General features: G+C 35.4%; 1 long non-coding RNA gene across 1 annotated transcript; it reads left to right on the top strand.

Moving 5' to 3' along the window:
- The first annotated feature begins 286 nt into the window (after positions 1-286).
- On the top strand, positions 287-8,995 carry LOC119073137. Its single transcript, XR_005087008.1, has 3 exons — positions 287-297; positions 3,508-3,516; positions 8,832-8,995. It is a non-coding gene; the product is annotated as an uncharacterized LOC119073137 (long non-coding RNA).
- Positions 8,996-10,096: the final 1,101 nt, after the last annotated feature.

Consider the following 10,096-nt stretch of genomic DNA (forward strand, 5'->3'; position numbering starts at 1 on the left):
AAAATACATGAATGTATGACCAAAAATCTTAAATACAGAAAATGTTTGTCACACTTTGTTCATTCTTTGATAACACGATAACTCGAGTAATTCTCAATGGATTTCCAATTTTTTTTTTATTCGACGGGGAATTAAATTCCTGAGGTTAAGTTCGAAGATGGGCTATGGTGTACCGATGATCTTAAAGATATTCCAAAATAAATTTTTGTCTCATTGCTTGATAACACGATAACTTGAGCAATCTTCAACTGAGTTCCAAATTATTTTTTTTATTTGACGAGGAATTAAATTCTTTAGGTTAAGTTCGAAGATAGGCTATAACAGACTGGGGAGCTTGGAGATATTCTCAAAAGAATTTTTGTCTTGTCTCTTGATAACAAGATAACTCGAGTAATTCTTAGTGGATTTCCAAAAACTTTTTTTTATCGAAGAGGAATTCAATTCCTCAGGTCAAGTTTGAAGATGGGCTATAACGGACCGGTGATCTTAAAGATATTCTTAATAGAATTTTTGGCTCGTCGCTTGATTCCACGATAACTTGAATAATCCTAAACGGATTTCCAAAAACTTCTTTTTAATCGACGGGGAATTCAATTCCTCACGTTAAGTTCAAAGATGGGCTATAATAGACCGGAGATCTCTGAGATATTCCCAAAAGAATTTTTGGGTCAACGTTTGATAACTTGAGTATTTCTCAACAGATTTCCAAAACTTTTTTTTAATCGAGAGGAATTAAATTCCTGAGGTTAAGTTTGAAGATGGCCAATAACGGACGAGTCACCTTAGAGCAGGTCTTAGAGATATTCCCAAAAGAATTTTCGTCTCGTCGGTCGCTTGATAGCACGATAGCTTGAATAATCCTCAACAAAAAAAATTATTCGACTAAGAATGAAATTTGTGATGGCTCTGTCTCCTTATCATACGGAGTAATTTCGACAGAACTGAAATTACTAACGAAGTTAACGTTAATGGAAAATGATGGATCAATAATCTATGATTTGTTCTGAAAAGACTTCTATGAGTGATTTCTTGCTGTCTATGCTAGAAAAAAAATCAACGAGTGTGAACTTTGCGGCCAGAGCGAAGCGAGGGCCGTAAACACACTAGTTGCATCCCTCATTGATGAGCAAATCGGGTCAATTCAGTAGATTTATTTGCTAAAAAAAGTCTTTTAATCTAGAAAATTTCAACTACTGTGAGCTTTGCGGCCGTATTCACATGAGTTTAAATTTTATTCAAGAGGTAGACAAGAAATACCTCCTCTTTAAAGCATCTTTCTGTTTGTTCTGAAAATTTCTTTGCAATCAAATAAAAGGAGTGAACAATTTATGACAAAATAAGACAAAGAGGTGTTTTAAGTCAGTGCGGATCTTTGTGATGCGAATTTTTGTGATGTCACCAAATCTCACCAAAAAATCAAAATCAAAAAATCGCTAGGATTTAACAAACATTTTGTTAATTTTTTTTTCTTAATGATAATCTGTTTATTGTTAATCTTATGAATTAGTAATTTATCCTTTTACGAAATGTAACGTAAAGCCTTTACTGTAAAGTATTTTTGTACAATCCTTGGGAATTCATCCTTATACGAAATGTAACATAAAGGCGTTTGTACAATTCCATTTACGAAGAGAAACGTAAAAGGCGTGTTGTTTCATCTTAGGGAATTCATCCATTTACAAACTGCAACGTAAAGGCGTTTTGTTCGAACTTGCAGATATTAGAGACATCATCAATATTATTGGCCATCATAATCACATATAAAATGCACAGCGGTAATACTTATACCGAATAGTTATTGCACATTTTAGAGGTTTCATGTCTCCGATTTGTCGATCAAAAATATCCAAAATTGAAACATTTTCCGACGCTTCGTGACTTTATTGTCACATAACACATCAGCTATTAATTCAATCTTTAAACACATAAGATCACGTTAAAATTCCTTTTAAAAAAACTCGCACCTTACGTGCAAGCGAAATGACAAAATTATGTCTGAAGTCAATTCGACTACACGTAAGAAATTCTAATTTGATTTTTGTATTTATATTTTGAGCCACAGCTGATATTATGGCGTTAAGGTCACAAAATGTTTAAAGTTGTTTCAATTTATTGATTTTCGGACCGACGAATTGAGAAACATACTGAGCCATCTTGGTTAATAATATTGTTAACTATTCGAAACAGAATATTCCAAACAATGATTGTAGACGATCAAAACAGAAAACATTTTTACTGATTTAATACAACAAATCCAACATTTGAACACGCAACTCCTTTGCATTTAGCTGAACTAATTTCGAAAATACTGATAGAAATTGATATCAAAGTCACAATAAAGCACAAAAATTAAATTAAAATTTACAAATTGAAGAACAAGTTTTATAATTCGCTGTCCTCTTGTCGGTTGACTTTTGCACAATGAAAAAAAAAAAATCTCTAATGTCAAGAAACAATAATGAAATAATGAACAAAACGTATGAAAACGAGAGGGTAGTAGATCCGATCATAATTTGTTTCAGATGTCTGTTTAGTTTATTGAGATTGCGTCGCTCTTTCGTCCACAAAAATTTAATAAATTTGCATATCGTAGACGTAGGCAAGCCACAATACAATATTTTTGAATTATTTTGTAGTTTATCGAAATGTTTATTTAGTGACTTATTGCAGAAAGTTACACTTGTTAAACAAAGAAAGAAAAACACAGTTAGCTGTGCACAAATTTGGATAAAGAATAAGACATTCCTCTTCCATAATGTAAATGTAACACATGAACAATTGATTTGGTTTTGTTTAAATTGCATGCAAATCACCGATGTTGTGTTATTATAAAGATGAACATATTTGTATAAAATGATAAAGATTTGGTGTGATAAAAAAGTATTTCAACGAATGTTCGTTTTTAAATGCATTTGCGGCATTCGATATACTTTTTGTACTGGGATAGGGTTTTTGCTGCTGGGAGAGAAAACGTACTAAAACGTAAAAAGCTGTCAAAAGATGTGACAGAAGGATTAGCTAAATATACTGAAATCAAATATTTTTAAAGTTTATGGACTGTAGATTCCTCTGAAAAAAATCGGTGGATCTTAACAAAGTCGAAACAAATTTTTAAAATCACACAAATCACTGAAGAAGGAAATCTTAAAATTCATGGAGAAATTATGCCGAAGCAAAACCACAAAGACTTTTTCGAGTTGCCTTTTGCATCTGGTGACTTAGATATTTATGTTGCCAATCCCAATTTAACGCGGACTTGCGCAGCTTTACAATCAAACGATATGTTTTGCAAATTATACCGTATAGCCGTTTCTGTCGTCGATGAATCCGTTTTCTTCCCCCTTTTTCATTATACACAATAAATGAGTGTTCCTATAAAATATATTTGAGTTTTACATAAAGAAGACTGTGAAGACAATAACTCGTTAATCGGTATTCTTGCTTGGAAATTCGTTATTTTGAAAATTAGAAAGTTTGCAGCCTACGCCGAAGCCTTTTTACAGGAAGATTGTACATGTATGGTGGAGATAGAGAATTATTATTGGTTGATACATCTACCTTTGATTACAGTTGAACTAGCGTTATTACTGTTGCTTTATCGAAATGCTTAATGTTGTTTCAAAAGTAACACTACTGTTGATTCTCTAGTTGTATAACTGTTGTTTTTATTGTAACATTTATGATATTGAAACAGTATCTTTACCAATTCTTCAACTGATCTAATACTCTTGTTCTATAGATCATTAACAGTAGCGCTACCGTTAATACGAAATGATTTCTGCTGTTGTTTAAGTGTAGTTTTACTGCTGCTTTAACGGTCGTACTACTGTTGTCCTCCCGATCGCACCACTATTAATTTAACGGTCGCAATACTGTGATTCAACTGTAGTATTACTTCTTCTTCAACCAGAACCAACTGTATTTTCTACTATTGTCAATGCAATTGTCGATCAATATTTTCACAACTGATGAGGCGTGATAGCACAACTATTTAAGAACCGTATTTCTCCTGGCAACCTTTGTTGCATTTTGCTAATTGGGTAGTACAATGCGCGTGCCGAGACAACGGTTTGATGACTTTTTTGTGAACTTTCTTATAGATACAACCAGCTGCTAACACCATTCATATTTCGAAAATTGCAAGAGCAGTACGAATTGGCAGTTAAAATTGAGTTTGCTACACTGACAGAAGAAAGTGGAATTACGAAAAAGACAAGCGAAACGGGTCATAGAGTGAATGGTCATGGTTGCAGCTGTATGTTTTTTGTTGCAATGGAAATGGGGGACTGAAGTTTCAATAATTTCGATAGACAACATTATTCTAAGCAAAAAATTATTCTACACTATCGTAAAATTATAAACATTTATATTTTTAATTAATTGTTTTCTGATTTTCAAAGATCAGTCAAACATAAAAAAGACTATACGTCTCTATATGCCTCTCTTTTCTTCTCATGTCATTTTTTCTTAATTCTCTCACGAAAAAGGTATGCTTTTGGGTTGAATTTGGGTCGTAGTCGTAATTGAAATATAAATTAAAAGTAAAAAACTTGAAATTTCGGCAATAGTTTAGAACAATTTTTTGTTTACAATAACATTCTTAATCTAAATACAAAAAATGTCAAAAGTTCAATGTCCCATTCCCTGTCGTCACATATTTCAGTTCTTAAAATTGAATGAGGAGGAGCAATTCCTTCCCCATCTTATCGCTAAGAGATGGACGAAGGCATATTATTATGGATCGCATCCAGCTTTAAATAATGTTCCAAATGTCGCAGCCCATTTCATTTTCAACGATAAGGGTGCCTGAGGAAATTGAAAAGTATAAGAAAACTGCCAAAATCACCAAAGACATCAACAATTTCGTCTCAAGTATGTCCAACAGCCAGTTCGAGTTTTACTGGAGCAAAATAAACGACATACGAAATGAAATCTTCTCGGCGAATGGAAACAATGAAGTAATTTCACGTTCGAATGCAACAAGAGAAACAGAATCATCGTCACGAACAGCAACTGAATCGACCTCTACACACCAAGCCAATGATGGACATTCACTTTCGTCCGTTGAACCTACTTCATTTCGACCGAATACTTCATCCGGAGTGATGTCATCGTCACAACCAGCGACTGAAACGATGTCTTTGCATCAGCAAGACACTTCACAATCAATTCTGTTCCGTCAATCGGTTCCATTGAATCTGCGTGGTACATTGGGAAAGGAGCAATCGTCACGAACAGGAGTATCATTTCTGCCACGTGAATTGATTCCATTCGGACCGTATGGCACATCTGTAACTGAGCCATCGTCACGAACAGCAACTGAATCGACGTCTACACACCAAGCCAATGATGGACATTCACTTTCGTCCGTTGAACCTACTTCATTTCGACCGAATACTTCATCCGGAGTGATGTCATCGTCACAACCAGCGACTGAAACGATGTCTTTGCATCAGCAAGACACTTCACAATCAATTCTGTTCCGTCAATCGGTTCCATTGAATCCGTGTGGTACATTGGGAAAGGAGCAATCGTCACGAACAGGAGTATCATTTCTGCCACGTGAATTGATTCCATTCGGACCGTATGGCACTTCTGTAACTGAGCCATCGTCACGAACATTCGGATTGTATAGCACAACAACGGGAGCAGGGTCATCGATAAAAGTGTCCACTCAACCGTCAACATTTTCACAGACATCAACGGCTGGTTCTAACGTTTTTTCATCTCAACCAATTATTCCAGCTTCGAACGATATGAAACGCATCGTTCTTCCACCGAAAAATGTTCCACCTGGGCGTCCTAAAGGTACAGGTAAAACGGCTATTGGACTACCGAAGAAAATTGTTCAGAAGAAAATTGAAAAGAAAAAGACAAAGTTCTTTGACCTAAAACTTGCAGAACGTGGACCAATCATTGTGCAATGGCTTACGAATTGGCCGTTGGAAAAAATTGGTAAGAAAAAAGTAAATTATTCGGACATCATTCAGGATCCGATAATATTCAACCGACTGAGAGACAAAAATTTGGACATTACCGCTACGAAGAAGTTTTTTGACATGAAAACGTACAGATACATCGTTGATGAGGTGGACAAATTGAAACGTACACAACACACATGCGCGAAGTGCAGAAAATTATTGAACGGTCTACAAATTATGTGCCACGGTTGTTTAGACTGGTATCACGCAAAGTGTATAACAGGAACACAGGATAAGAATGATGATTATTTTTGCTGTACATGCAGTGAGTCAAAATAATGAATAAATTTACTTGATTTCTAATGACTTCTCTTTTTGTTATGGATTGGATCAAAAGTGATGAAAAAACGATGAATTTAAGTGCAATTAGTCTTCTTCGACACTATTTGCACTTAAGTGCAAATAGTGTATTGAAACACTAATTGCACTTAAGTGCAAATAGTGTCGAAGAAGACTAATTGCACTTAAGTGCAAATAGTCACTTCGAATCTTTATGTCCAAGTGTCGAAAAAAGGTACTTTTTAGGCAAGATTTTCTGCTGCTGCATGTGACCGACCCGGATGACTAGGGTGTCATTATAAAGCTAAGGCCTTGCAGTTTATGGGCAAAGAGCGGTTAGATCAAATTTGATCATATCTATAAGAAAAAATGATATGTAAATGTTGGTAAAAAATGTTCCAAATTCATGTCAACTTTGGGCATGTTTGTGCTAGCACTAACGAACGCTTTTTTTCGACATTTGGACATGCAGCACTGGCTACAGAAGATAGATAAAAGATAAAAGATGCGTACATAAGATGGTCGTTGAAAAAATACGATCGATTTTAACCTTCTGCTTTTTAAAAGAATCCCTCGTACACTTTCATAAGGATTGCCCGGTAGATACAAAGTTATCCCAAGATTACCCTAGGGGATTTTCAGACTTCTAAGACTCCTTAGATTCCTTAGACTGGACCCGGGCAAATTCAAACGGACATAAAGGACAAATTAGGACACTTTTTTTCAGCTACACAGAAAAATAACCCAAGAAAACTTTGTTATTTTGTAATCCAATTTATCAACATCAAAGTATACCGTCTTGTGATTCATTTTGTCTCGAAGCAAAGTCATAAAATAAAAAATTTTCTCGTGAAAATGAATTGCTTCAAACGGATAAAAAAATTATTCAAAAAGAAGAAGACATTTTTCTCAAAGTGCGTCTCTCGTTTTAAGAAATTCTTCAAAAGGAAGTCGTCAATCCTCCAACTTAATGACGACTGTTTGAGAGAAATTTATACGTACCTGGGCCGCGACGATCTCACTGCAATGTGCAGCATCCGAAATAACCGAATAAAATCGGTCGGAGAAAGCGTGTTCTTGCGGAACCATGAAAATTCGGTCAAAGTCTCCAAAGAAAACATTCATAAGGAAATCGTAACGTGTCGTGCATTCGGACACTTGGTGAAAAGACTTAGAATCGAATTCAATCGACGTGACATCAGAATGACAATCGATTTTGTCCAGAAACATTTGCATGCGTACTTGGAAGAGCTGGAGATTATTCATCTTCTGGAAGCGAATCCAGGTAAGGGCGGTGAACGGCAGCTGGAGCGTTGGATAAAAGGATTGGATAAACGCTTCAAAAATTTAAAACACTTGAAACTTGATTATCGGAATTGGTGCAGCTATATCAAGAGTGTCCCGTTTTTATCAAACCTTGAAACGCTGACGATCATCGGGATGGTCCATTTGCGCGATATATTTGTAATAGAAAACATGTATAATTCCATGCAAACTGGATTGTGGCAATATCACTTTTTACCGAATGGATACATGTTGATGAAAACATTAGAATAAATGTGAGTGCTGTTTGCCTCATTAGGTTTTTTGTACTAAACTTTCTAGTTCGAAATTATTGTCTTCCACATTTCCAAGCATCGGATTAAAAAGAAGGTCTCCACTAGACAAAGTAGGTTGTCAGTTCCAGGTTTTTTGAAAGCAACTCTTGAACTAACCGCTTTCTTCAGTAAAGTTTTTGCTGCGTAAAAAAGCAATTCTGTTCAAACTGTTTGCCACTTGAAATTCTCATCTCGTTCATTCCTTTTACTCATTTTCGCTTGTCGATGGAAACGATCACAGTATTCATAATATCAAATATAATGGAATACTCAGAGGCGCTTCTGGCATACTGAGCGCCCTGGACCACTACAATCTAGCGCCTCGTTTTTGATTGTTTTTATTTTGTAAATATATTTATAGGTCAAAATTTATTTGAAAGATTAGAGTAAAAAATTGAGACATGCGTCTTCGACTTCAAGCAAGTCTTTAGCAAACACTACCCTTGTCATATATGATTCAGCCTTCCAGGATTGAACAAATACCCCGACATTTTTTTTCTTTCTTTAGGAGGCATCAATGCTTAGCTAAAATTGCCGCCAATTGTGTGTCACGTATGTACTTCATTTTTGTTAATATCTTTTCATCAGAATCTGATGTAAAAAATGTACGACCCTGTTGAAAGCTAACAAACTCGTGGTCGTTATTGCGGTCGTCATTGGTCTACATTTTTGAAAAGGGATTCTGGTGGAAAGTACAATCAAAAGTAAATTAAAATCCAGTGTCCAAATGTATGTTTCGTGTCCTGCAGCAGGACATGTAGGACATTTTTTTGAGATACATGAAAAAAGCAGGAATTCCAATTCAAAAACTTATTTCTTTATATAATTATAAAGAGATTTCTGCTTTTCCAAATCCTCGATTTTCGTCTTTGTTTCGCTTATTCGTTGAAGCACAGCTGTTAGAACTGCCTGTCCCTTAATCCATTCACATCATTCTGCGGTTAAGCTCGATAATAAAAAAAATCGGTTACAGTCGGAGAAATATAGATTTCGGGATTTTTAGAGATACCATCGTTTCTGTAATTCTCTCAATTGCCATTTGAAATAACATGCGAAATGAGAGAATACAGAAAAACGATGAAGACGATGATGCCTCTTAAAATCCCGAAATCTATGTTTCTCCGACTGTAAATGGAACCAGAGACGAGGGGAAAACCACATTCCGTTTTGGCGGATTTGCACTCCTATTATTTCCTATAATTCCTAATAATTTCTAAGAATTCCACGATATTTTTCTGTTACTATTCCATTCATTGTCTGCTTTTTAGAAACAGTTTTCTAAAATTTTTCTTTCCTTTTCTTCATTCCGATAATTTTCTAAGATTTCCTCCAAATTTAAAGAAAACGAACGAAAACCGTCGAAATTATTGCAGTGTTGTAGCTGCCGAAGTATCCGGTAATTAATAAGAATTCAAGGAAATACCAGAAATTGAAGGAGTAGCAATTGATAGAAATCAATTTTTCAAGTTTTTTTTTGCGTTCGCTTAGTTCTTGTTAGAACTTAGAACTTGTTTACGACCGGATGACGATAAAGACATGAGCGGTCTGCGTATGCGTAATTTCCTCATATTCCTCATATTTCCGTATTCGAAAGATATCAGAGTGTTATGATAGGAAGGCCGCGCAGCGGACTTTTTTTTTGACGCAACATTCCATGTATTTTCATGCAAAGTATGTAGTATGAAATTTCTGTTCGCATTTTCCAGCGCCCCATTTTCCCAGCGCCCTGGACCATGGTCCAATTGGTCTCTATGAAGAAGCGCCACTGGGAATACTTGGTTGAGGTGTAATTTTCATTTTATTTCCTTAATTAGCTTATTTCACAAACAACTGAAATTCGATACACGTTTTTGGGCCAGTAAGTTAGACAATTTGTTTGTGCCGCGTACTGAAATTCGTTAAAAGTGTCTCTGCTTTGAAAGTTGTTTGCAAAATTATTGCACCAATTGCCGCCACTACACAAATCCATTTTTCATGATTTATTTAGTATCGATGTATTCGTGCCATGTTGTAGTTAATTTCTAATCCACCAATCACTCACTTTTATTTACAAAAGCATAAAACCGAAAAATTAAAACGATGTTAACTCGGCCGTAGCTACTTCTCATTTGTCAACTTTGCTAACAGAAATGAAAAATGTAAAAATTTACCATTTTCAATACTTCATCTAAATTATCCTTAAGCGAAGTATAGGCGTCAATAGGAACTAATACTCCTGGTTCCCATTCAGTTCAATAC

Source organism: Bradysia coprophila, unplaced genomic scaffold, assembly GCF_014529535.1.
Source record: "Bradysia coprophila strain Holo2 unplaced genomic scaffold, BU_Bcop_v1 contig_137, whole genome shotgun sequence".
NCBI classification, from domain to species: Eukaryota; Metazoa; Arthropoda; class Insecta; order Diptera; family Sciaridae; genus Bradysia; species Bradysia coprophila.